Raw genomic sequence first — 27,710 nt, 5'->3', positions numbered from 1 at the left:
GAGCTCATGGCCTGCTGTACTCAGTATACAGCTCTCCATGATCTATTTATTGTAAAGATATAGTAATCTACAATTATTTCTGTTCTTTCCCATATTGTAGTTTGTTAGTTTTAACAATTAAATTGACAAAATAACATAAGTAATAGTTCATTTCTGTGTAATGTATATAATGCTATCATTCTTTCTAGTTTTCAGAACACTCCACATTAAAGATCCCATTATATATATTTCAGAGATATTGACATATATCTTGGATATTTGACATTAGCAATCTTGATGTTCTGTAAGAATACGGAAATCCAGATAAATCTGTAATTTAATAAAACACCCCAACTGGTAATGGTTTAACAGGCAATCTAGTTTTTCTGGTCACTGTTAATAAAAATGAAATAAGTAATACAAATGAAATTAATATTTGTTTATCTCAAGTGTATTTAACAAGTAATCTGAAAATGATGCAATTGATTTCCAGCAGATTTTATTCATGCATTGTTTATGTTTCGGCCACACATATGGTAATATTGTGCTAAATTGCTGATGTTGCCAGTGATCTCATTTTGAGTGTAGTCAGCTTTAGATTACAGAAAAAAACATTTAATTGCTAATTACCATTAATGCAACACCATATTGCATAGCTTGCAACCTCATTAGTGTCCAGGGACAACACAGTGCAGTTCCTTTTTCAAAGTATTGAAGGCAATTCTCACTATTCTTTAAAATGCATTATGACGAACTTCCGTAAACATGTCATAATGGGAATTATCATACATATACGACATTTTAGACATTATTGCACATAACATACTTGGTTGCATCTTTCGAGAAGCAAAGTGTATCTGAAACATTATTTGAAAAGTTTTTCAGCCATGCTCTCAGTTGTAGCAAATCAGAAAGTGACACGTGACTAAAAGTAATCAACAAAACTGCAGAACATGCACCTTCCTCAGTGCGTATGTCATTTGTGACATGTTGAGATTGCACTCGTATTTGCATGGATGTATTAGCGGGCCAAGATTGAGGCGTCTCAGGGGGTACAAAATTAGAATTTTCTGATGGGAGGAGCTGGGCAGGCCAGGGGTGATCCTTGTTTTGTTCAACCGAGACTGGAATTAAATGTTGTGGCCTACCTCCAAAACTCTTCATGGTTCCAAACACTATTGCATCCCATCTGTATGGCCATAGGGTGGGGAACTCATGGTCTGGGAGTCTAGGCACAAGGAAAATGGCCAAAACCAGAGCCCATTATAACTCCATGGGGGCCTAGGCAAGATACTGGTTTGCCCTTGCCCACTCCCTTCAAAACTTCCCTGCCAGAATGCCTTTCCCATACCCATCCCTATTTCCATCATACCACTCTCTTTACTTATCCTTGAAGACCTTTTATTTTTTCGGAGTCATCATCATCATCATTTATTTATATAGCGCCAACATATTCCGTAGCGCTTTACAATTGGGGACAAACATAGTAAACTAATAAACAAACTGGGTAAAACAGACAAAGAGGTGAGAAGGCCCTGCTCACAAGCTTACAATCTATGGGACAATGGGAGTTTGATACATGAGTCTATAGAAAGTGGCAGTAACCACCATCCTACTGCACTTCCCCTTTCCTTTTACCACTCGGCGCTTTCTCCTAGGAGGTTGCTCTACTAGTTCAGAATCGGCAAGTTTCTCAACTACATAGCACAAGACAGCCTTAGCGTGTGTGCGTCATGACCTTGCACCTGTCTCGTATGTTTACCGCTGGCGTCATTAGCAATGCAGTGGTTCTGCCTCTTACCTCTAACATGCAAAGTGTTTCTAGAGGCAGGGTGGTGAAGCATTGCTAGTTCCACTGCCTGCCCACCGGCTCGCCACAGTAAGCTGATGCAGGACTGGAAGAAAAAAAACTGCTGGACTGATGGGAAAGGGTAATCTAGGCCTCTGTGTAGATAAAACAAAAACATATAAATGGGTCCTATGCAGGTGCTTGGTTGCTTAGTGGGACCCATCTTTTTCCTTGAAGAAAAGAAAATTAAAATTGGCATATCAAGCCCTCAAATCCTTTCCTTGTCTGATCAAGGACACTTCGGTCCAGATAAGAATGGATGACAAGGTGGCAGTTTCACACACTGCAAAATGGAAGGACTTTATGTCTGTCCTTACTGCAAGAGGTGGATCCAATTATGTTGTGGGCAAAGAAACATCTAAAAAGTCTCACAGTCATATCCAGCATACGAGAGCCTTCAGATGGAGCGGTTTAATTTGTTACTTCATGGACCACAATAAATGATCCCTTAATTGACATTGATTTAGCAGATAGTTAAACACTGGGATGCCAGAGATAAACCTGGTGGTAACCATAGGCCGCTGTAAACTTCCTCAATTCTTTTCCTGAATTTCAATTTCTAGGGTAAAGGGAATGCTCACTGGTAGGGAACTGGTTGAACTACAGAAGACAAAGGGTATTTATAAATGTAGCATTCAGTTTGGACTAAAATTATTAGTGGTGTGTCATGGATCATTATTGAGCTACGTCCTTTTCAATGTTTTATTAATGATCTTGTAGTACTAGAAAATAAAGTTTGTATCTGCTGATGAACGCTATGGAGAGCAGGGGCGGATCTAGAAAACTGGTGTACCCGGGGCGATTTAGGGGGGGCGATTTAGGCCCCGCCCCTTTCTAACATCTTAGGCTGCTGACGGCTGCATACTATGTGCAGGTCCGTCCAGCCGTGACAGGCAGGGACAGTGTGCTGCCCGGCTGCTCTGATTGTGTTGGCAGCAAGTGTCTGCTAGGGGGGGGGCGATCGCCCCCCCCTGGATCCGCCACTGATGGAGAGTTACTAACAGAGCAGGTTCGAAATATGTTACACAATGTTTTAGACAAAATAGCAAACTAGGCTGTAAAAATTTAATGTAGATAAATGTAGGTGTCAGACGCAGTCCCCGCACTCCCCATCGGTGCCAGGGACGGACGCCCTCCTCTGCTGCCAGTGCTGTCCTTTGCTAGGTAGCTGAACGCCGTGCTCTCTCCTCAGGATTGCTGTGCGCATGTGTGTCCACTCGCGTCTCCGTCTCCTAACAACGGGACACTTCTCTACACTTCCTGTCGACGGTCAGATGTTCACCACCACTGCCACCAATCAGGGAACTATTTAAACCTGCCCCTAACACTAGGTAGGTGCCAGAGTATCTAGGTCTTCCTATGCTCCAGCGTTTCAGTCTTTTTTCCTGCTCTCTGACTGACCTCCTGTGTACCGACCCGGCTTTCCCTGGTTCTGCTTATGGATCTCCCTTCGTCCTGATTGCTCCCGCTGTATCTGACCTTTAGCTTGCTGACTTCGATTTGCCTTATCATTTGATACCACGTTTGCCAGTATGGTTTAACCTCTGCCTGCAGCCTGAACGACCACGTTTGTTTACCATCCTCTCCGCTGATTGCTAACTTGGAGGGCCGCAACCTGCACGTCCCTTGCAGCAAACGCCAAACTACTTTGCGGGGGTTCCTGGCGAAGACTGGTGGCATCTTTAGACTCCGTGCCTCCTATCTTAGCAGCGCAAATATCAACAAGTGGCCTTCAGTCCCTGTGACTCGTGACAGTAGGGTTATGCATCTAAAGTGACCATGGTAATTACTATCCCTACACATTAAATTGAATCACTATTGGCGAAACTGAGATAACAACAGACTGCAATTCATGGTCATGATATAAAATTGAGTCCTTACATAAAACTAATGGAGGTAACCAACAGTACTGCTGGCACCAGGAAAACAAAATAATTTCCTAAATCTACACAATCCAGAGACTTGAAAACTGAGTAAAAGCACAAAGTGCCTGGTAGCGACTGCAATGGTGAATACATTGTTGGCATACATGAAAAGGGGGAAACTCTACATGCAAATATAGTTTGACATTGCGTAAGTCACTAGATAGACCACATAATGAATATGGGTAGATTAATAGAGGACATTATGAGTTTATTAATCCAGGAAATATATTCAATTGCCTTTTTTTTGGGTCAGGAAAATATCTAAATTGGTAATTGTCACAATGATGATTTTGTTTTACCTTCTATGGGTCAACACAATTAGAATTAAAGTTTGAACTTGATAAATAGGTTATAAGCATTAAGGCATCCAACTGTTTATCCACGTACAGAGACAAGACTCAAAACAAATTTCAGGTTAAAAATCTGCATAAATAATTCACCAAGTGTGCTTATATAGTGATGGCTGTATAGCTAGTGTGCATAGTTCTAGGTGTATAGTTACAAGTGTAAACAAATTTAAATAGCATAAGTTGGAGTTATACCGGCGTTAAACAGGAGAAGAACATTCTGCCTATTACCACAGCTACACAAGGACAACAGTCAGTATTCACCTGAAGCTCCATAATCTACCCTGATGTTTCCATCTCTCCCTGGCTACAAGCTTCACACCACAAGAAGACTGTTTTAGACTCTGCTCTTATTTCCTACTCGGCTCGTGAAAGTTTGTTTATCTGTCAGGCCATTTTTTCTGCAACATTCCCTCTGTTTAATCAGCCTGCTGTACTACTTGCTCAGCTAATCCCTACCCATGCTACAGTTATCTCAGTCCTCTATCTCATCATTGTACTTTCAATTCTACTCAAGGCTTTGTCTGCCATCACAAGTAGTAAGAAATAAAAGTGAGTTTGAAACACTCTCCCAGGCAGGAGCTGGCAAATTTTAGCCCGGGAGACAAGACTCGACTAAGCAGCCTATTTTAATAGGAAAAAATGCAGGTGGTCCAGTGACCCAGCCCAAGATAGCTTACTATGGGATTGGCCCTGCCTCTCCTCTCTCATGACTCTGCAAGAACTCAGCTACTCCATCACCTGTGCCTTATTACTCTTCATTGAACACTTCCACCCACTCCCCCACATGGCTCCCCGCATCATTACTCCATGCTATACAGACATCCAGGAATAAACTACATCTACTGCAGCCGCACTACTTCTCTGATTGCACAGGATATTGCAACTAGGTAATTCTTCTAATTCCCTCATTTTTGCTTTTTTACTCATAAATCCCAATGTTTGCCAAATAATTTTTCTTCCTCTCCTTTCATGGCATTATCTTTAGAACTATATCCTCCTTCACCCTTCCTCAGGGCCATCTTAACAACATTATGGGCCCCCGGGCAAAGCAGTGCACCGGGGCCCCTAGATATAGATATATAGATGTATACAGATACAGATATAGATATAGATATATAGAGATAGATATATGTACTTGCTCAGTGACTATTTAAGGTTTTTAATGCAGGTTTTTTTCTTTTGCAGGATTATTTACTCTCATTAAGAGCCGTGCCTATGGGGCCCCCTTGCCCATGGGGCCCTCGGGCAGCTGCCCATCGTGCCCAATGGAAAAGATGGCCCTGCCAGAGAGTGCTTTAATCGTGACGGTCACAATTAAAGATACCCAGATAAGCCTGTTATATGACTATCCATGTAAGTGCAAATCTGCATTGTTTGTGAAATAAATGTGTGGTTATACAGCGTTACACTATGTGAGCTCTTTTCCTTCTATAAATCTGGATACCACTGAGTATATATGAAGTATCAGCTCCAGACTCCATAAGTGCTGTGTGAAGCATCCGCCCTATATATATATATATCCAAGAGGTGAAAAGGTTCAACTTGATCTGTGGAGGCATCGTTTATAATAGAATAAAAAAGAAAGAAAAGCAGCACTACTTCCAATGAAGGCACACTAAAGACGCAAATATTTAGTCCAATACTGGGAAATTATTCCATATCATTGAGCGGATTGTTGAAGATGGATAATACATAAACATAACTCATAAAACCAAAATTTTTTATTGATATGCATTAAAAATGAATTTAATAATTAAAAAGTGAAATATTAAAATGTTGGAGTCTGAGACAGGTAAATGAGATGGGAGTACATATGAGAGTGTAGTGGTGGTAGAATCACCTATATTTATGTATCTCCCTATCCATGATAATCACAGTGAGAATCCCTAATTAACCATCAAACATGATCAAAAACTGCACAGGTCATCTAAATGAATAAATCTTTATATTGTGTTGATAACACAAATATCTAATGATGTATATAATTAATACAGATGAAGTTCCTGAATGTAAGTTCTGTTTCTATGTCCTTAAATGATGGTAAATATCTGTTCAATATTGTAAAGATCAACAGAGTATTCGGGATACCGGTTTATTTCTGAAATCAGCCTATTTGTTATTGTTATACAAACCTTAGTAAAATCACATTGACTGTAGAGGCTGGGGCTGGTGCTGAGATATCTTTAGTTAGGAAAGAGAAAAATACCAGTAGAATGATGGACTGGGAAAGAGGAGTAGCCCAGTGGCTACAGGAGATGTACATTTATTGTTTGATTTCATATTAGCATGGTGGCTCAGTGGTTAGTGCCTTACAGCACTGGGGTCATGAGTTAAATTCCCGACCATGGCCTTATGTGTGAGGAGTTTGTATGTTCTCCCTGTGTTTGCGTGGGTTTCCTCCGAGTGCTCTGGTTTCCTCCCAGACTCCAAAAAAACATACTGGTAGGTTAATTGGCTGCTATCAAACTGACCCTAGTCTGTGTGTGTGTATATTAGGGAATTTAGACTGTAAGCCCCAATGGGGCAGGTACTGATGTGAATGAGTTTTCTGTACAGTGCTGCAGAAGTGGCGTTATATAAATAAAGGGTGATGATGATATTACATGATTGATTAGCATGCCTACCAATATTTCTAAATTAAAAATTGTGGCAAAACTGAGCAGGCCCCGATTCACCCAGGCCCACTAGCCGCGCCTAATTTTCCATGCACCTGACCCACGCAAACTACGTCCTGATAGGTGAGATCACAACCCTTTTCCAGTAGGTGACACCCTGAAAAAAAAATCATGACTGAAAAATTAAATACCATTTTTGGTTTATCAAACCTTCTAAAAAGGAAAAGTGGAGGTGTTACCCATAGCAACCAATCAGATTCTAGCTATCCTTTATCTAGGACATTCTAGAACGTGATAGCTAGGATATGATTGGTTGCTATGGGCAACACCTCCACTTTTCCTTTTATGTATTGTAACAATAGAATAAAGGGCATTAATCTCCTAAAACACATTTGTAATGCATCAACAAGAGCTACATTATATTTGACACTATAAATAAATTGGGATTTAATTAAAAAAAATCTTGGATTATACTCTCAGCAAATTAAAAGTGTGTGTGTATTGTGCAATTTCGTCGCACATACTGTATATTAAAAGACGATCACTTTATTGGAGACGCCCAAGATTTGCCATCAGGAAGCAGATGATATAAACAGGTGACTGTTCCTCCAGTTACCCGCCTAATTCCACTTATTTCAGTTTAGCTGATCCCGATTTTCAGCGATAATACCTCCGACATGTAAATTGTGCATTGTTTTAACAAAGGAATTGATGTAGATCAACAGGATGGCCCGTGGGTTGAGAGATTGGACAAGGTCTGCCCAGTCTATTGGAGAACCACTGGAACCCAACACGGCGCTTGGAAGATGACAGGGCACAGATAGAGGTCACCTGCCCGCCATGCTTTCTAACATGCCTAACGTGCTCGTTTTCAGACAACACACTCTATAATGTTCTGGCCCATTTGCCTGATGTTGACAGCCATCGTCGGACTGGCCTGCTGGTGAGCCGGGCGATCCACCGATAGGCCCCGACGCTGGTTAGCCACGCCCCGCCTGATCCGTTGTTCCGAACAGGTGAATATGTGATTGAAGTGCAGAGATCCCAGACGCGACTGCGGCTCTCTGCACATGCGCCGTACAGATGAGTCATGTCACATGACATGTCACATGACTCATCTTGGAAGAAGAACCGCTCACGTTGGGGACGTCCTGCCACCCATAGGAGCTACACGAAGAATGCAGGAGCAGCAGGTTAGTAAAGCGCGCAGCCCCGCAGCAGCGAGCAGCCTGTCATTTTGAAGGAGAGGGGAGAGAAACAAATGTGGCATAAAAGATGAGGGGCAATAAGGGCATGTGAGATGCTGAGGGACAATAAGGGCATGAGAGAGATGGGTAATAAGGGCATGAGAGATGCTGAGGGACAATAAGGGCATGAGAGAGATGGGCAATAAGGGCATGAGAGATGATGAGGGGCAATAAGGGCATGAGAGATGCTGAGTAGCAATAAGGGCATGAGAGAGAGATGGGCAATAAGGACATGAGAGAGATGGGCAATAAGGACATGAGAAATGCTGAGGGGCAATAAGGGCATGACAGATGATGAGGGGCATTAAGGGCATGAGAGATGATGAGGGGCAATAAGGGCATGAGAGATGATGAGGGGCATTAAGGGCATGAGAGATGATGAGGGGCAATAAGGGCATGAGAGATGATGAGGGGCATTAAGGGCATGAGAGATGAGGGGCAATAAGGGCATGAGAGAGATGAGGAGCAATAAGGGCATGAGAGATGATGAGGGGCATTAAGAGCATGAGAGAGATGGGCAATAAGGGCATGAGAGATGCTGAGGGGCAATAAGGGCATGAGAGATGATGAGGGGCATTAAGGGCATGAGAGATGAGGGGCAATAAGGGCATGAGAGAGATGGGCAATAAGGACATGAGAGAGATGGGCAATAAGGACATGAGAAATGCTGAGGGGCAATAAGGGCATGACAGATGATGAGGGGCATTAAGGGCATGAGAGATGATGAGGGGCAATAAGGGCATGAGAGATGATGAGGGGCATTAAGGGCATGAGAGATGAGGGGCAATAAGGGCATGAGAGAGATGAGGAGCAATAAGGGCATGAGAGATGATGAGGGGCATTAAGAGCATGAGAGAGATGGGCAATAAGGGCATGAGAGATGCTGAGGGGCAATAAGGGCATGAGAGATGCTGAGGGGCAATAAGGGCATGAGAGATGCTGAGGGGCAATAAGGGCATGAGAGATGATGAGGGGCATTAAGGGCCTTAATGCCCCTCATCATCTCTCATGCCCTTATTGCCCCTCATCTCTCATGGCCTTAATTTAAGGCCATGAGAGATGAGGGGCAATAAGGACATGAGAGAGAGGGGCCAGAGCAGCATGGCACAGGGTGATGAAGGGGGGTCAGAAGCAGCATGGAGGGTGCAGTGTGATCATAAGGGGGCACAGGATGGTGATGAAGGGGCACAGTAATGTGTGAGTGATGGCACAGCGGGCTTGTGACAATGTAATATGTGTGTGATAGGTGGTGGCTAACTAATGGGTGCTATTTTGTTTGTGGGGTGATGGTGGGGCAATTTATTTTATAGTGGGGACTATTAATTTAAGATGGGGTGGTGTGGGGGCTATTATTTAAATGTGGGGTTGAGTTTGAGGAGCATGAGGTCTATTTATTAAATATGAATATGAATTATTTAATGGCAGTGACGGTTGCGGTAAATAGGTATATTTATTATACTTAAATGCTATTTATTGCTGGGACTGTCTGGAGGGAGGGAAATAGGTTTATTTATTCAATGGGAATACTATTACTTTAATGTGGGGCTGGAGGAAAGCCTAAGTATTAATTGTGGATCCTATTGATTTAACGCCGGGGCTGGTTGGAATTTTCTAATTGTACCCAGTTTTTTTTCTAAATAGGGAACATTCCAGGATCCAGACAAGCCGCAACTAAAGAAAGCACAGGTGGTGAGTGACAAGAACAGGTAGGACAGTCTGTCAAATGTTCTGAGTCTAGTGAGACAATCCCAATTTTTTTTGTGACTGTTCCGCCCAATCTGAGTGTCAGGTCAAGACTGTGTACTCTTTATATACACACTGCATTTTTTATATACGTACTATACTATGGTGCTAGCTGTCCTTCGTGGGCTGACCACTCCCCCTCTAGTGTCAGATCTTGCCTCTATGATGGCTGGCCACACCCCCTCTGGTGGGCCCCTAGCGTTGCAGTCCCCCGGTGGGCCCTAATGCCCCAGTCTGACACTGTTGACAGCGCTATTGTGGTGCATATTGACAGATTATTCTCTGTACTATATTTCCTGCAGGTTTTGAGATCTATATATCTTTAGTCTTTCGGTATCACCGTTGGGTAACATAGTATGGTGAAGCAGGGACATAGGCCTGATTTACTGCTGTTTAGTAAGAGAGCCTGTGCTTCCTAGAATGTGAAATATTCATTGGTTATTTCAGCTAAATCAATTTCTGCATTTCCATACAAGTTTAAACTTGAAGAGCAGTGGTGGGCAACACACGGCCCTCAGAGCCTTCACCTTGGGTCCCCAGCTCCGTCCTGTTTTATGATGAAGTCTATCATGGCTTGTAACACTTGTTTAAAATGCCTGCTTACATGTTATTACCGGTAGGCCTCTCTTTCTTTAAGTGTTTTGTTTTTACTTATTACTAAAGGTGAGCGGACCCCACTTGAAGTGTATCAGGTTTGATTAATGGATGTATAAACTCCTCCTGCAAATAATATTACTTTGTTGAACAAAACTGCACCAACATACATCTCCTCACTTGTCTTAAAATATCTCCCAACTGACACCTCCGTTCTGCACAAGATCTGCGTCTCTCTTCTGCTCTCATCACACCCTCCCATTCCCGGTTACAGGACTTTTTTAGGCTGCATCCACTTTATGGAATTCCCTCCCTCGCACAGTAAGACTTTCCTCTAGTCTTCAAACCTTCAAGCGTTCTCTGAAAACCCACATCTTCAGACAAGCTTATAATATTCTTCTACCACCATCTTAATGTCCCTAGGTTACCCTATTACCACCCTCTACACAGCTAACACAAGACAACAACCCTCTGACCAACATTGCTGTGTAACTGATCACACAGCCCACTCAATCCTTTTACCTTTGCATTCTAGTTGGTTCAATGTGCACTATAATGTAGCACGTGCCCTTGTTTTCAAACTCCCATTCTCCCATAGATTGTAAGCTTGCGAAAAGGGTTCTCTTACCTCTCTGTCTGTATGTATTACCCAGTATTGTTTTATTACTGTTTGTTCCCAATTGTACAGCTCTACGGAGTTTGTTGGCGCTATATAAATAAATGATGATGATGATATCAACCAAACAACTCTGAATTACAAATGACACATCAATTAATAAATTACATTAATTTATAAATCTTATGATTCCTAGCAAATTCAGGAAGCGGTAACAGAAATTTAAAGTACAATGTCTTTATTTAGGCAAAGTAGGGACCAGGCAGAGGTCAAGCTTAAACCAGGATACAGGCCGAGGTCAGGGAAACGAGAGGTCTTCTATTTACAAAGATGTTCCAAGCAGTTCTGGAGCGTTGTTCAGCACACGTAGCAGGAGCTGGTTCAGATATCCCTCCAGCTCCTGCTCGCGGTTCTCCAGCTGGTGTAGATGGGCTGCCTGCTCTTCATCTTCTCTTTCTCGTTGAAGCATTAGTTTGATCAAGTCCTCCTTACTTAGGTGCTGGTATTTGGAGGCAGGTTCTGGAGGGGACAGATGGTCTTGCTTGATGTTATCTAACGCTATCATCTCCTGGGGATCTGCTAGCAGTTCCTCCTTATTCTTGTTGTTTTTTGGGCTTCTGCATCTTCCTACCTGCCACCATTTATTTCCCCTGCGGGGTGTCCTAGGTTTATACTTTTCATAGTAGGTGTGGCTGCCGTTGACGCACAGATATTTTGGGTCCGGCTCAGTGTTTTTACCCCTTAGGGTCTCCCACATCCTCCTTAATCGACTTTTCTTTTCTATATCTCTATCCATTTTTTTTGTTCAATATCTAACCCAGCAGCAGGAGTGGTGACCTTTATATACAGGGGGCTGCATTATTGCATGTGGCTATTATGATGCACTGTACTGCTTTGTGATGTCATCTCTATACCTCACCAGGCAGTGAGGCTGAATACACAGCTCCTGGATATATTACACTAAGTACAGCAAGGCCATATTCACATAATTGCAACACAATTGTATATGGAGCCATTTTAGGATGTATTTTTTGTGGGTGCTGGAGGCTGGTGAATGTGATGATGACTGTTAGCAGAGCTATTCAGCAGCTTCTGATTGGCTGATTCTGTATTGACCCCTCCAGCTGATGGTACTTCATTGGTTAGCAATGGGGCTAATATAAAAAAAATAAAATATATATATATATATATATATATATATATATATATATATATATATGCAGCACGTTGGCCTGTTAGTTAGCACTTCTGCCTCAGAGCACTGGGGTCATGAGTTCGATTACCAACCATGGCCTTATCTGTGTGGAGTTTGTATGTTCTCCCTGTGTTTGCGTGGGTTTCCTCCGGGTGCTCCGGTTTCCTCCCACACTACAAAAACATACTAGTAGGTTAATTGGCTGCTATCAAAATTGACCCTAGTCTCTCCCTGTCTGTCTCCCTCTCTGTCTGTTTGTCTCCCTCCCTGTCTGTCTCTCTGTGTCTATGTGTGAGTGTGTGTCTACATTAGGGAATTTAGACTGTAAGCTCCAATGTGGCAGGGACTGATGTGAATGAGTTCTCTGTACAGCGCTGCAGAATTAGTGGCGCTATATAAATAAATGATGATGATGATGATGATATATACACACACACACCGTTTTTGTGTGTCTTTTACTGTATACATTCAGAATGCCAATGTGTCCACCTTTAAGTAAGCCACATAGACTTTCCACATGGACATACAATGTCTGCAACCTGTGATCTTTATGTTGAGCTCTGTTTATTCACCTCTCAACACCGGGTGAACATAGAGGAGTTCAGAGTGTTCTAATCATCCCTAACTTTTACTATATACACACCACCTAGCTAGCAACCAACACTCGGATCCCACATAATATACCAGCATCATTATCCCAATGTCCCCACACCAACCAGTGCCCTCACATAGTAGCTTGTGACTGATCTACCCATTAAGCCTCAAATATTCATATTCACATGCTTCAAAATTGATGGAACTTCTGCCTTAGAATGAGAGAGATTGATAATGCTTTTAGTCAAACATATCGAACCAAACTAGGCTTTATTTAATGAGGGTAAACACATAATTTCATGACACTGTGTTTGGATAATGTAATGATCCCATTGTTTTATTACCGTGTTTGTTCAGAATTGTGAACTACGGAATTTGCTAACGCTATATAAATAATTGTTGATAATGGCCCCTGTGACTACCCAGTTGTGGGGGACTGATGTCAAATTGTGGGTATATTTTTACTAGAGATGCTCACTGACCCCCGTGTTTTGGTTCTGGTTTTGGATCTGGATTACTGCCGTGTTTTGGTTTTGGTTTTGCCAAACCGCCCTTGCGTGTTTTGGTTTTGGTTTTGTTTGGTTTAGTTTTGCAATTTTGTTTAAAAATCAATGTTTTTTGGGCATAAAATAACCTAATTTAGTGCTCCATCTGTTTCTTGGATAAGTAATGTAATTGTAAAGCTATATAATTCTGAAAAAAAACAGTTTCATTCCTGGTAGGCCGTCATTAATTCTACACACAAACCAGATTGTCTTCCTCTCCATCTATGCATATTGGCAATGCAGCCATCGTCTTTGGGTGTATATTACACCCTACACTTATAGATAAATATCTAAAGAAATGGACAAAGGCAGTTTGATTTCTGTCTCTCTAGGCCCTCCTCCACTTGTAGAAAATACTAAAAATTCAGCCGTTGTAGACTGTACAATATAAATTGAAATGGACAAAGGCAGTTTGGTTTCTGTCTCTCTAGGCCCCCCTCCACTTGTAGAAAATACTAAAAAATTCAGCCGTTATAGACTGTACAATATTAATTGAAATGGACAAAGCCAGTTTGGTTTCTGTCTCTTTAGGCCCCCCTCCACTTGTAGAAAATACTAAAAAATTCAGCCGTTGTAGACTGTACAATATTAATAGAAATGGACAAAGCCAGTTTGGTTTCTGTCTCTATAGGCCCCCCTCCACTTGTAGAAAATACTAAAAAATTCAGCCGTTATAGACTGTACAATATTAATTGAAATGGACAAAGCCAGTTTGGGGTCAGTCTGTGTATGACACACTACCCTTAATGAGAAATTGCCAAAACAGCAGCCTTTCAAGACCGTACGTGATATAGAAATGCCCCAAGTCCCTTTCCACTTTGGGGATAGATTGCACCCTACACTTAAATAGAAAGTTTTAAAAAGATGTTATCGTCATCATATTCAGCTTCATCCTCACCCTCATCAGTGTGTACGTCATCATCACAGACTATCAATTAATCGCCGCTTGAATCCGCCATTAGAGAACAGCCAGTGCTTGGATGTCTTTGATGGTGAAGGCCTTCATCGTGGAAGATGTAGTTCATTTTTATGAACATCATTTTCTCCACATTTTTTGGAAGTAACCTTCTATGGCGATCACTGACTAAGTTCCCGGCTGTACTGAATACTCGTTCAGAGTACAATTTATTACGAACCCACCCTTACGCACCAGGATAATCCTACACACCTCAGGTGCAAAAAAATATACTATGATCAACCATCAATCTTTTATTTCATACATTTATTCAGCATTTAAAGGTAGGTGCACCCACACAAAATTGCAGAATCTGAGAGAAAAACTGGAAAACACCTTATGTGTTGAGGGGCACTCAGAGGATAATGGAATTATAATAAAACATATTCAAATTTTATTAGTATCTATTAAATATAGTAATGCTTGATGAGTGGTTAGACGAAGGGAAATCTTAAAAACAAGTGTATGACATAATTGACCAACAAATATATGACTGTTAAAACCGATAGTGAAACTATCGGAACGCGCTGTTTCTACCCCAATAATGTATGGATTCTATATTGGATGCTGAATCAACTGGAGAATAATAAAATGTTCTCTACAGGTAATATATACCAACTAAGACTCTATGCTAGGTCTAAAATTTATATGGCCAGATATATGAATGCTTCTCCTTAAACAATCAGTTAAACCATGGAGTTCCTTATATTCAAAGGACACCAAAATCAAGACTCCTATTATTGCTATAAAGCAAGGATAATATTTTCCAGCTGTATATAAGGATTCCCTTCCTTGTATACAGCACCGCCGCGGATGCTTCTTTGACAACGCCGCTGCTGCTGTATAGGACAGCGGGCGCATGCGCAGCAGCTCTCTCTCTTGGGGTTGTTTTTTTTTTCTTTTCGGGTCGGGGGGGGGGGGGTGGTGAACCTCCCCCTGACAATCCTGAGTGCGCCCCTGGTTATATAGTGTTGAGGTAGAGGAGAAACAGCGCTTGTAACGCCGACGAGCGCTTCACTCTACTAAGTTGCCTTGACAAAGCTTAGTAGAGTGAAACGCTATAATAAATAAATATACAGCCACTATGAATAAAGTGTTTTCTAACCATAATTTACCTCCTGCTGTTTGGCGGCGTGTTCAGAGAGCTTGGACTTAGCTGCTTTGCTCCAGAGAGCAGGGCCATCTTAACAACATTATGGGCCCCCGGGCAAAGCAGTGCACCGGGGCCCCTAGATATAGATATAGATATATAGATGTATACAGATACAGATATAGATATACATATATAGAGATAAAGATAGATAAAGATAGATAGATGTACTTGCTCAGTGACCCTTGAAGGTTTTTTTTGCCGGTTTTTCTTTTGCAGGATTATTTATTCTGATTAAGAGCCGTGCCTATGGGGCCCCCTTGCCCATGGGGGCCCCGGGTAGCTGCCCATCGTGTCCAATGGAAAAGATGGCCCTGCCCTTCCTGCAACACACACCTCTGTCCACATTGCCCCTTCATTACTTCACTCACCTCTACTTAACACTCATGAACTTTTTTCCTATATAAATTCAATAACTTTAACAGCCTGTCGCCAGAAACTAAAAAGACACACATCTTACATTCATATTTCCTACCTTTCTTTATTTCTGCTTCTATTAGCTGGTGATATATCACCTAATGCAGGTCCACCTCACTTCTCCCACACACATATATCTGAACACTACAGAAATCCAGCAACCCTCAAGCGCATCACCTGCCTCCCCTCTCTTCCAAAGTCCTTTAAATGTGACCTTTTCAATGCATGTTCTGTTTGCAACAAACTTACCTCCGTACATGATCTCTTCCTCTCAAACAAACTCAACCTTCTAGCAATAACAGAAACATGACTCAGACACTGCCTCACCTGCAGCCCTTTCACATGGTGGTCTCCACTTCACCGACACCCCCAGACCTGCAGGCAGACAAGGAGCTTGGGTTGGCCTACTTCTCTCCCCACATTTACAGTTGTACCAAATGTCCCATCATTCACGTTCACATCTTTTAAAGTACATACTGTTGGGATTTTTAACCCATTCTCTTTGTGTGTTGCTGTCATCTATCATCCTCCTGGACCACACCAACAATTTCTTGAAAACATCTCTGCATGGCTCCCTCACTTCTTACCCTCTGACATCCCCACCATCATCATGGGTGATTTCAACATTCCTATTGCTAATCCACGTTCCAATGCTGCTTCCAAACTACTCTCTCTAATATCCTCACTTGACCTCTCCCAGTGGATTGAATCCACTACACATCAGGATGGCACTGTATTGATCTTGTTTTCTCTAGACTATGCTCAGTTTCTGATTTCCTTAACATTCCTTTCCCCTTCTCGGATCATCATCTTATCAGCTACTCACTCTCCCCCCAGTTCTTTACCCTACCCATGTCTTCTAAGCCTCCTCACATCCGCAGTAATATTAACTCTATTGATTTTGAACAGGTTTCCACCTCTCTTCAACACCTTTTCACCCCATTTTCTACATTCTCCTACCCTGATCGGGGGTAGCCCAAGATTCTCGAGAGATTCCCTACACTCGCTTCACACGCTTTCTTACAGCAAACAACCTACTGGATTCTCTTCAGTCAGGCTTTCGCTCACAACACTCCACAGAGACTGCGCTGACCAAGGTTGTCAATGATTTCATAACAACAAAAGCTGAAGGCCATTACTCTCTTCTAATTCTCCTAGGTCTCTCTGCTGCGATTGACACTGTTGGCCACTCTCTCCTCATACAAATGCCACAATCCCTAGGTTTTGAAACCACTGTCCTATCCTGGTTCTCATCCTACCTTTCTAATCGCTCTTTCAGTGTTAATTTCTCTGGATCCACCTCTGCACCGTTTCCTTTATCAGTTGGAGTACCACAAGCAATGCTCAATCCTAGGTTCTCTGCTATTCTCTATCTACACCACTTCTCTTGGAAAACTAATAAGCTCCTTTGGATTTCAGTATCATCTCTATGCGGATGATACCCAAATCTATCTATCCTCTCCTGATCTCTTACCCTTTGGGTTGTCTCGCGTTACTGACTGTCTTTCTGCCATTTCACCTTGGATGTTTTCTCGTCAACTCAAACTCAATCTTTCAAAAACTGAATTAATAATATTCCCACCCAAAAACAGAAGCTTCCTGCCTGACATTTCTATTTCTGTTGATAACATGACCATAAATCCCACCCCACAAGCTTGCTGCCTAGGTGTAATCCTTGACTCACAATTAATATTTTATTCAACTTAGTAGGAGCTAGGTACCATTCATATAAAAGTTTATATGCATTTTCTTTCACCTTTACACAGACAAAGCTAGAGGCAGTGCTTATTCTTATTTCCTCCCAGTCATCGCTGTTCAGCATCTCCCCCAGATCCTCCTCCTATGCTCGCTCATGTGAGTCCCTCACACTCATGTCTGAGGTTGTAAGTTCCCAGTACAGAAGGGAAATAAGACCTTTGGTGATTGTCTAAGGGAAAGCGATTCGAAAAAGGACAGTGGTCTGGCACACAAACAAGATGCTCCTGGTGAGCAAGATGACAGCTCAAGTGTTACTTGCCAGGACGGCGTCTCCTCGTTCAGTTTCTCACTCAAATGCTGTCAGGAAAAACTTAGCTTTCCCAAGAGACCCAGAGATGTTGCAGAGGACTCAGCACCAAATTTTGACATCTGGGGAAAAATGTATCAAGCTGAGAGTTTTCCCGGCGGGTTTGAAAAGCCAATCAGATTCTAACTATCAGTTATGTAGTACATTCTACAAAATGATACCTATAATCTGATTGGTTGCTAAAGGCAACATCTCCCCTAATCAAACCCGCCGCAAAACTCTCAGCTTGATACATTTACCCCCTGGTCTGGTCTAAAAGTCCAACTCGCTTTGTACTGCCTAAGCTGCTCACCCTCCAGTGTGTACTCGGAAATAGTTTTCAGCACAGCCGGGAACCTTGTCAGCGATCGGTGTAGGAGGCTACTTCCTCAAAATGTGGAAAAGATGATGTTCATAAAAATGAACTTCAAGTTCCATGAGGAAGGCTTTCCCGCCAATTACATCAAAATACTGAGACTTCTGTAATGGTGGATTCCAGCGGTGATTAATTAATATTGTGTGAGGATGATGTACACACTGATGAGGGTGAGGATGAGGGTGAGGATGAGGCTGAGAATGATGACAACAACATCTTGCCACAGTAGAGTTCATTAACATCACTGTTAGCTTAGGTGCCTTAAGCCCATTGTTACCTTGTTTTCTGGGGGCCCAAACAAACCAAGCACTTCAACCACAAGGAGTGGCACTATTGTGGAAGAAGTGCTTGCTTTGCTAAAGTGTGCATGTCCTTTTTAATTCGAACATAAGGGTGGGTGGGAAACATCTTTCCTTTTCTGCCACTGCTGTGTGCCAATGTGTCCTTGATGTACCAGGAACTACCGTGTGTTTGAGTCATTGCTCTGGCGCTTAGCATCCAGCCAGGTCGCTGCAGTATTTGGCTGAAAGTGTATGAAAATAATATTGTGACCTGTGAGGTGGTCAAAATTGACTGCAAATGACTTGAAATTAGTGTTATTGAGGTTAATAATAATGTAGGATCAAAAAAAGAGCAAAAGTATGTGATTTTCGCATATTTTATCAATTTTTCTAAAAAAATACAGATTCTAAACCAAAATCAAAACCAAAACACATGAGGGTGGTTTAGCCAAAACCAAAACCAAAACACGAAACTAATCTAGATCCAAACCAAAAACCAAAACCAGTTCATGTGGGTCAATGAGTATCTCTAATTTAAAGGCAGAGTTTGGCATACATACACTTGCACCTGTTGGCACCAACACAAGCTTCTATCAGAATGCACTGGTTTTTAAAGCCAGAGGTGAGCAATTTATACAGTTCAGTTGTAAAAAGCAGTTACGTCACAAAGATACACAGTTACAGTATTATTCTTATAATTATTATTATTATTATTACCATTTATTTATATAGCGCCACTAATTCCGCAGCGCTGTGCAGAGAACTCCCTCACATAAGTCCCTGCCCCATTGGGGCTTACAGTCTAAATTCCCTAACATACACAGACAGACACACACAGACTAGGGTCAATTTATTAGCAGCCAATTAACCTATCAGTATGGTTTTTTTTGGAGTGTGGGAGGAAACCGGAGCACCTGGAGGAAACCAACACAAAAGCGGGGAGAACATACAAACTCCTCACAGATAAGGCCATGGTCGGGAATCAAACTCATGACCCCAGTGCTGTAAGGCAGAAGTGCTAATCACTTAGCCACCGTGCTTCATTCACAGGTCTTCATTCATAGGTCAAGGGTCTTCACTTCCCAAGAACTCGACTTGACATTGGTGGATGTCTTGGGTCATTGTTTCTTGAGATTGCCGGGTGTCCTTTCCTCAGGCTCCCACCTCTAGACCTGCATAAACTACTTTTCATGATTCCTGTGTACTAGCTATTTGGTGTATGAAAAAGTGATATTATTTAAAACTAGTATTCGCAAGGTGCCAACACGACATAAATAACACTGGAAGCGTTCTCATGCAATTGCGAACAGATTGATACCAAACTCAATGTAATTTGTATGTTGTAAACATTATTTAGCCTCTTTACCACTTTATATTTTATATTTACTAAATTAAATAGTTAAAACTTATTTGCATGTTATTTGCATTAATAATTATTCATTTGCGAACTAATTGCATCGCAACCGATATTGGTGTACAGAAAATATTGATTACCACCTTTACCCAATTATTAAACTTTAACAGCTGAGTGGGAGAAATCACTGAGGGACTGCACACAGCATGAGAGATCCCACCCACAGCTTCTCTCCGGTGAGTAATTCAGTTATTTTTCCTGCACTGCACATTGATAAAATTATTATTCTAATTACTCGTTCTTTTCGGTGACAGGTGGTGGGTTGCAGGCAAAACACTTCCCACATGCAGAGCAAACTAGCCTCTCTGCTGGTAATGGGTTCTCTGGTGGCAATCTCTATGCCACTGATCTCTCCTCTTCACTGTTCCTCCTACACTAGGGCAGGGACTTCTCTAATTTCCCAGCCTGTCTCCTCAAGTGCCCCTCTTTCTCTCCGATATCGCTAGCAGTCTACTCTTAACGTCTTCAGTAGCACTGAATTGCTGAAGGTGTGGGGGACCTGGCATCAGCCTGTATATATGGAAGATATCAGGTATGTGTGTGTATATAATGGCAGTCGTGCCCTTATATTAAGATTGACTAATAAATCCCATTCCATCATGGTAATTTTGTGAGAGGGGAGCATGGTGTTTGAGGGGCTACATTTTAAGACATATTAAGCTGAAATGTGTCATGCAAATGGAGAACTGTTTATGGGTGTTGTATGCTAAATTTCAGAAAATAATAATAAAATATAACAAATTATGACAAATTAAGAATAATCTAAAGTTGAAAATGTTGCTGATTCTTGTTTTCCTGTTTTGGAGGAGTAACACTGGTCATTGGGTTGGTCTTGATTAACTGGGGTGTGTGTTCCTTCCATTCCCTAGCCGTTCCATGAGTAACTAATGATGACAGGCTGCAGAGCTTTTGGTCTTTTTCCTCAAGGATGGACATAAATCAACTCTGTGCCAGTGCCGCTGCCACTCTGGTAAATTCCTACACTCCAATGTGCAACACTGTCTCACTCAGGTAAATTTACACATAGTACGTTACATAAATATATACATATATACAGTACATCACTCATGCTGGCAAATACATAATGCACCCACTACTTTCAGATCATACTGAACCCCACTAAGAGCTGGAATAAAGGCTTTGGGGGACCCAGGGCACGTAAGAGCGGGGAGACCCTATTGTTTAATATTTCCTATGTATTGAAATTTACACAGGAACAAGAGAAAGACATTGGTGTCTTAGTTGGTCCTACTTTGACACCAAATAACCAAAAATAGACTAGTTATATGAGTTATAAGTCAAATTTCCTTCATATATTTATCAAGCCTAATTTTTCTTTTATAATATTATAATCTAAATTGTGGCCAGTGATAATTCAATATTATAAGCAAGGGAACAAAACAGGGAAATAAACCAGTAACTGATGTACTGGTCATGGCACATGCCAGTAGCTGAGGCTGTTTATTTTTGATTTGTGTTTAGAACATAACGCATCATCCACCTGAGATATTCAAACTGCCTCAGAGCTGTTGAGCACCGTGGAAGTGATCAGACATAGAGACAACAGCTCCTTATTTGTAATCAGATATTTGGTCCACTGCTAAGTCCTACTGGATTTATATACAGAATATACAACACCAGTAGAAAATATACAGATTCCGTTGTACCCGTGTAAATACAGGTACGTTTTAATAGGTATTTTAAGATTTGTGAGGTAAAACTACATGGTCATTATAAAAATAATAAAAGTATTTATAATAATTTAAGTAAAGGTAGGTAACTAGATTGGTTTAAAAAAAATAAGATGAACCAAAATTGTGTTGAAATAGATAGCATAAAATTGTGGTACTGTATGTACAACTCTGGTTTACCTACATTATAAGGTGCATTAGTAAATTGTCTAAGTAGAGTCTCATTAATTATTAATATTATTCATAATCTTCATTTTAGTATTATTTTTATAGTGTCCACTACTTTTTGCTGTACTCTTTCATCCATAACTACATTATTCTGGTGTTTTTGTTGTAACCCCTTACAGTAAAATCATTATATTTATGTGTGTTCTTAAAGGATCAATAAATTATTAATTTATCTATTTAATGCTTAATCCTACTTTGATTAAGTCTCTCCCTGGACTTGAACCCCCCCCCCCCCCCCCACATGCACATTTTGGCATTGCAGGTATTCATAAAGAGACACTACATAATGTCCTCACAAACTGTCTTATCATCTTTGGCTGTACAGCCATGCTGGTGTGTTTCCATACTGTACAATTAGACCAGTAATACACAAAGTTAAGAGTCAAAAGTCCTTCACATTTTCATCATGCCAAATCCTTCCTATAACTATATACTAACTCTTATTGCCATAACCATATGATATATAAGACCTATAGAAAAGATCTCTTACTGGTATGGAAAAGTCTATAATGTATAAATATATTAACCAAACTTGAATTAATCACTGGTATAGGCAAGGTAAACCCCCATGGAAATAAACCAGTAAATGATGTACTGGTCTCAGCACATGCCAGTAGCTGAGGCTGTTTATTTTCAACTTAGCTGTAGAACATAACGCATCATCCCACCTGAGATATTCAAACTGCCTCAGAGCTGTTGAGCACCGTGGAAGTGATCAGACACAGAGACAACAGCTCCTCATCTGTAATCAGATATTTGGTCCACAGCTAAGTCCTACTGGATTTATATACAGAATATACAACACCGGTAGAAAAAAAATACAGCTTCCTTTGTACCCGTGTAAATACAGGTAAGTTTTAATAGGTAGTTTACAATTTGTGAGTTAAAACTACATGGTCATTATAAAAATAATAAAAGTATTTATAATAAGTTAAGTAAAGGTAGGTTACTAGATTGGTTTAAAAAAATAACATGAGCAAAAATTGTTCTGAAATAAATAGCATATAATTGTGGTACTGTATGTACAGCTCTGGTTTATCTACATCATAAGGTGCATTGGTAAAGTGTTTAAGTAAAGTCTCATTAATTATTAATATTATTGATAATATTAATTTTAGTATTATTTTTATAGTGTCTACTACTTTTTGCTCTACTCTTTCCTCCATAACTAAAGTATTCTGGTGTTTTTGTTGTAACTCCTTACAGTAGATTCATTCTAATTATATCTTAATGGACCAATAAATGATTTATTTATTTATTTATTTAATGCCTAATCCTACTTTGTTTAAGTCTCTCCGTGGACTTGTGACCCCCCCCCCCCCGCCCCCCATTTTGGCATTGCAGGTATTCATAAAGAGGCACTACATAATGTCCTCACAAACTGTCTTACCATCTTTGGCTGTACAGCCATGCTGGTGTGTTTCCATACTGTACAATTAGACCAGTAATACACAGAGTTAAGAGTCAAAAGTCCTTCACATTTTCATCATGCCAAATCCTTCCTATAACTATATACTAACTCTTATTGCCATAACCATATGATATATAAGACCTATAGAAAAGATCTCTTACTGGTATGGAAAAGTCTATAATGTATAAATATATTAACCAAACTTGAATTTATCACTGGTATGGGCAAGGTAAACCCCCATGGAAATAAACCAGTAACTGATGTACTGGTCTCAGCACATGCCAGTAGCTGAGGCTGTTTATTTTCAACTTAGCTGTAAAACATAAGACATCATCCCACCTGTGATATTCACACTGCCTCATATCTGGTGAGCTTCGTGCAGGTGACCAGACACACAGATACCGTCTGTCCCCTTATCTATAATCAGACACATATGGTCCACTGCTCAAGTCAATTGGGTTTACATACAATAGGACTAGACAATTTGGAAAACAAATCAGTACCTGAACATACATATTCAATTGTACCATTGATAAAACAGGTGAGTGTCAATAAAAATTTTATACCTTGAGTATTTAAATTGTATCTTCAAATGTTACTAAGATGCCCCAAAGCCTTTACAATAATGTAAAGAAATACATTTTGTTTGGTTGATTTAAAGATAACAAACTGTACCATAACTTATTTGAAAGACATTCATATATTGATAATACTGTATGAAAATCAATGTTTTTCTATGTTATACAGAATATTGATATAAATAATAACTCGCAATTATTGTTATTTTCAAGGTCACTATAACTTTCATCAATAAACAAGAAATGAACTCACAACTTTCCAATGTTCATAACCCTAATGTTCCACCCACCATAATTTGGGGCAATGAGATTCTACGGCCAGTTTGTGTTGCTTCCTCTACCAGCGTGACTATTCTGCCAACTGACTCAAACAAGACTATCCACAGTGCTACAACTGATAGCCTTGGACGGAACAGCCTCTTAGCTCCCAAAAACTGCCTAGTGGGGAAATCTGTAATGACTCGGACAGTAAATAATCCAGCCCCACTGATGCCAGGGAGTCTTCACCCCAGCACAATAATTGTACCAGCTGAATTGCCAGGAATGAGACATCATCTGCGACCAGTGCATGCTTCTGTGACACCAACTTTGATGCCAGGATTGACACAGGTGACTGCTGCAGACAAAACATGGTTGATACCCAGTGCAGTCAATGTACCTGCTCAGTCATGCATGAACTTGATTAGAGGAAAGCCAGAAATTAACTTCAATTTGCCAATGGGGAATTTTCCAGCACCCACAGTGATGTCAGGGAGTCTTGGTTCTAGCCAAAGACCAGAAGTTCCATTTCCAGTGATGCCAGGGACTGGGCCCAATGCTTCCAGCATTGGTATAAGATCTAGCTCCAGCAGTACTAACACTATACACGAACATTTCAAACGCTGGCAAAAATATAATAAACTGGTCAGGAGATTTGTACCCAGCTTCCCGGACACAGAGGCCCTGTCCAGCTTCATGATGTGAGTAATATACTAAAGCGCATAAAAATAGGCACAAAGTAATATCTTCTCATGTGAAAGAATATTCATGACATTCACAAATGTATAAATGTTCCCATTCCATAACATACTGTATAACGTCAATTAAGTTAGCTAACAGCTTTTTATTTTTATGTTTTTTTAGTGCACAGTCACAAATGTAATGGATTAATAAAGGTTAAATAGTGGGGGGGTTATTTTTCCATTACACAGCTGACTTCCTGTCAGTAAGCCCATTGATGGACATTTTAAGGATCCCTTTCTGGGCTGAATTGGTTGATAATTTGGCTTAAGTTCTTCTATCAGTGCAACTATTTAACTATAAATACATCTATCAATTTATCAATGCAGATTTGTTAACATGACCCGTTCCATAAAGGATACATTTGTTTGGTACATTATTTCTCTAAATACTTCTTAAATAAATTAATGTCCCAATTTTAACAGGACTGTTCCACTAATCTGACCCATTGGCGTATTAGATAATTGGGTGTGCTTTTGCTGCAATGTTGATATAGTTGGCCGAATATTAGTGGACATTAGGTAGTGGAGAAATGTGTTTTAGGCATTTTGGGGAATGGTTTATTTTGCTCTTACTTTTGTTTTCCAAATGTTGATAGGAATGTTATACAATGGAGGCATCCATTTTGTAGCATGAGCTAATAATGATGAGAATACAAGCTCTCTATTCACTGACTTCCAGCTATAAGCTTCATTCTTAAAATTGCTACTTCCACTGAATGAAAGTGAGGGGCGGGGCTTCAACTTGGCCTCAGTTAGTTAGTTGATGCAACATGACATCTGATACCAGGTTAATCCCGCCAAAAGTGGGGATACCAGCAAGTCACTTGTCTACCATATGTAAAGGTTATAAATGATAATTAGGTTTTATCTATATTTCAGTATATGGTGAAAGCTGGAGTTTTGTAGCATACATTTTCCATTCCCATTCATATGAAGCTTATAGCACTACATATGTGCATGTATTAATATACATCTATAAATGATGTGAGAATTCACATTATTCATTTATAATTAACATTTAGATCATAGTTGTCTGCTCTCCCAGGATGTCAGGGAGACTCCCGTATTTCTGGGATTCTTCCCAGAGCAGGCGAACCTGGCGGGGGCGGGGCTTATGATGCAATATGTGCACCATCGTGGCCCCACCCACTGCTGTAGTTGGCTAAAACTGTGTGATGCAATTTAGGAGGCGGGGCTAATGACACGATTCTGGAGCCCACCCCAACTCGCCCCCCCCCCCCCCCACCTCCTGGACGCTAGTTTGCCCAAGTTGGCAAGTATGATCTAGAATTTTGACAAACATGAACCATTTTCTTTCTGACATATGGATTTATACCTAGAATTTATGCTATATAATTGATAGTGATTTATATTGGCATTCTATTAATTTATTAATACATTCTATTAAGGCTTAATGAGTTTAATTCAATGATGGGAGTTGTCACAAAGGCATATGAGGTTGGACTTTGATGTGATGTTTACACATTTGCACAATACATACCTCAATATTTTTCTCCCTGCAAACTGAGGCACAGTGCACATTGCAAACAAATTAATCAGAATTATTAAAGTTCAACTGTCAACTACACACTGAAGAAGCTGCTATTAAGTGGCAGAGCCATTATTCATGAGGCTTATCAACTAGAGAAGAGTGAAGTTACAGATACATTTTACTCAAATTGAATTTCGTGTTTTCAACAGGTGTTTCTGGAAAAGACCAAAGTACCAATGATAGCATTTTTGAGTTCTGCTTTTCTTTGCCATTTCATGGCAAATTAATTTTACATTGTATTTGCAAAGTAACATTTTGTCAAACTTTTACAACTATGACACAGACAGTGAATGCATTCAGCTGTTTTTCGTATGTTTGGGTTAAGACTATACATGCTAAATTACATGGACAGATGTGGAATGAGAGAAGTTTCATGAATATCAATTCAATTCAACAGGACCCAGGGACAGCACTGAGGACATTTTATTTCGGGTAGTCAGCAAAAAGCTTGTACCTCTATGGGGAAAGTAGAAAGAATAGCATGTCTCTCTTCCCAAAGGGTACCTGCCCCATGCTGAAAAGCTAGGGGCACCTCCTGATCACCTTCGCTTTGGGTGCATCTGTAATGAATAAGATTGGGACCCATGAAATGCCAACGTTGCCATTTCAGTGTTCCAGCATAATAGACAGGAGTCACTAAGACCCTTGTCTAATATAGCAAAAAGTTTTTAAACAATAAAAAACATCAGCGAAGACTATCAATGAGGCCTACTAGGGTGGGGATGGTCCCATTATCATTATCAATAGGAATTAATGTAACATCTGCTTTCTCCAGAGTGACAGGGTTGTCTCATGCTTCAGTGGATGTAAAATAACTTTGTGGGCTGAATCGATAGTCATGAGAATGTCGGATATCAATACACTAAAATCTAATGACATTGAGACATGAGACATAATTACTGGTTAATCTTATGCCAATTCACATTGCACGTGTTAATGTTGTTGTAATGTACATAGTGCCTAACACTGTTCTAACAGCACATGGTTGGAGGGACTACAGTGTTTGTGTAAATAATATTAAACTAAACCACAATCTAATGTTATCATCCACAGACCGGTACTCCGCTCTCTTTCCCGTTTCCACCCCGATATGAAAATACAGGAGGGTGTGCACTACACTTTGAACAAATGGCTAAAGACCACCAAAGCTGACCGCAAGATCTACTATCAGATAGCTAAGAAGTACGTTTTTTCCCCTAAGTTAGCATAACAACAGGATGGCTACTTTATTATCCTATTTCTGAACTATTTGTATGTTTATTAGATTCATAGAGGATGAGGAAGCAGAGAACATACAGAGATCTAACCAGCAGATGGTAGAAGCAGACAAAACCTATGACATCAATATGGAGACAGAAGG

At 40.7% G+C, this 27,710-nt stretch overlaps 1 long non-coding RNA gene across 1 annotated transcript in view; it reads left to right on the top strand.

Moving 5' to 3' along the window:
* LOC142100654 (uncharacterized) overlaps window positions 1–27,489 on the top strand; it is a 289,058-nt gene extending 261,569 nt beyond the window's left edge. Inside the window, exons 2-3 of the long non-coding RNA XR_012678874.1 lie at window positions 24,011–24,756; window positions 27,404–27,489. This is a non-coding gene — a long non-coding RNA (uncharacterized LOC142100654). The remainder of the gene's footprint in view (window positions 1–24,010; window positions 24,757–27,403) is intronic.
* The last annotated feature ends 221 nt before the right edge of the window (window positions 27,490–27,710 follow it).

This window comes from Mixophyes fleayi, chromosome 9 (assembly GCF_038048845.1).
Source record: "Mixophyes fleayi isolate aMixFle1 chromosome 9, aMixFle1.hap1, whole genome shotgun sequence".
NCBI classification, from domain to species: Eukaryota; Metazoa; Chordata; class Amphibia; order Anura; family Limnodynastidae; genus Mixophyes; species Mixophyes fleayi.
Note: the sequence above shows the minus strand (reverse complement) of the source record. Positions and strands in the feature narration are given on the sequence as shown.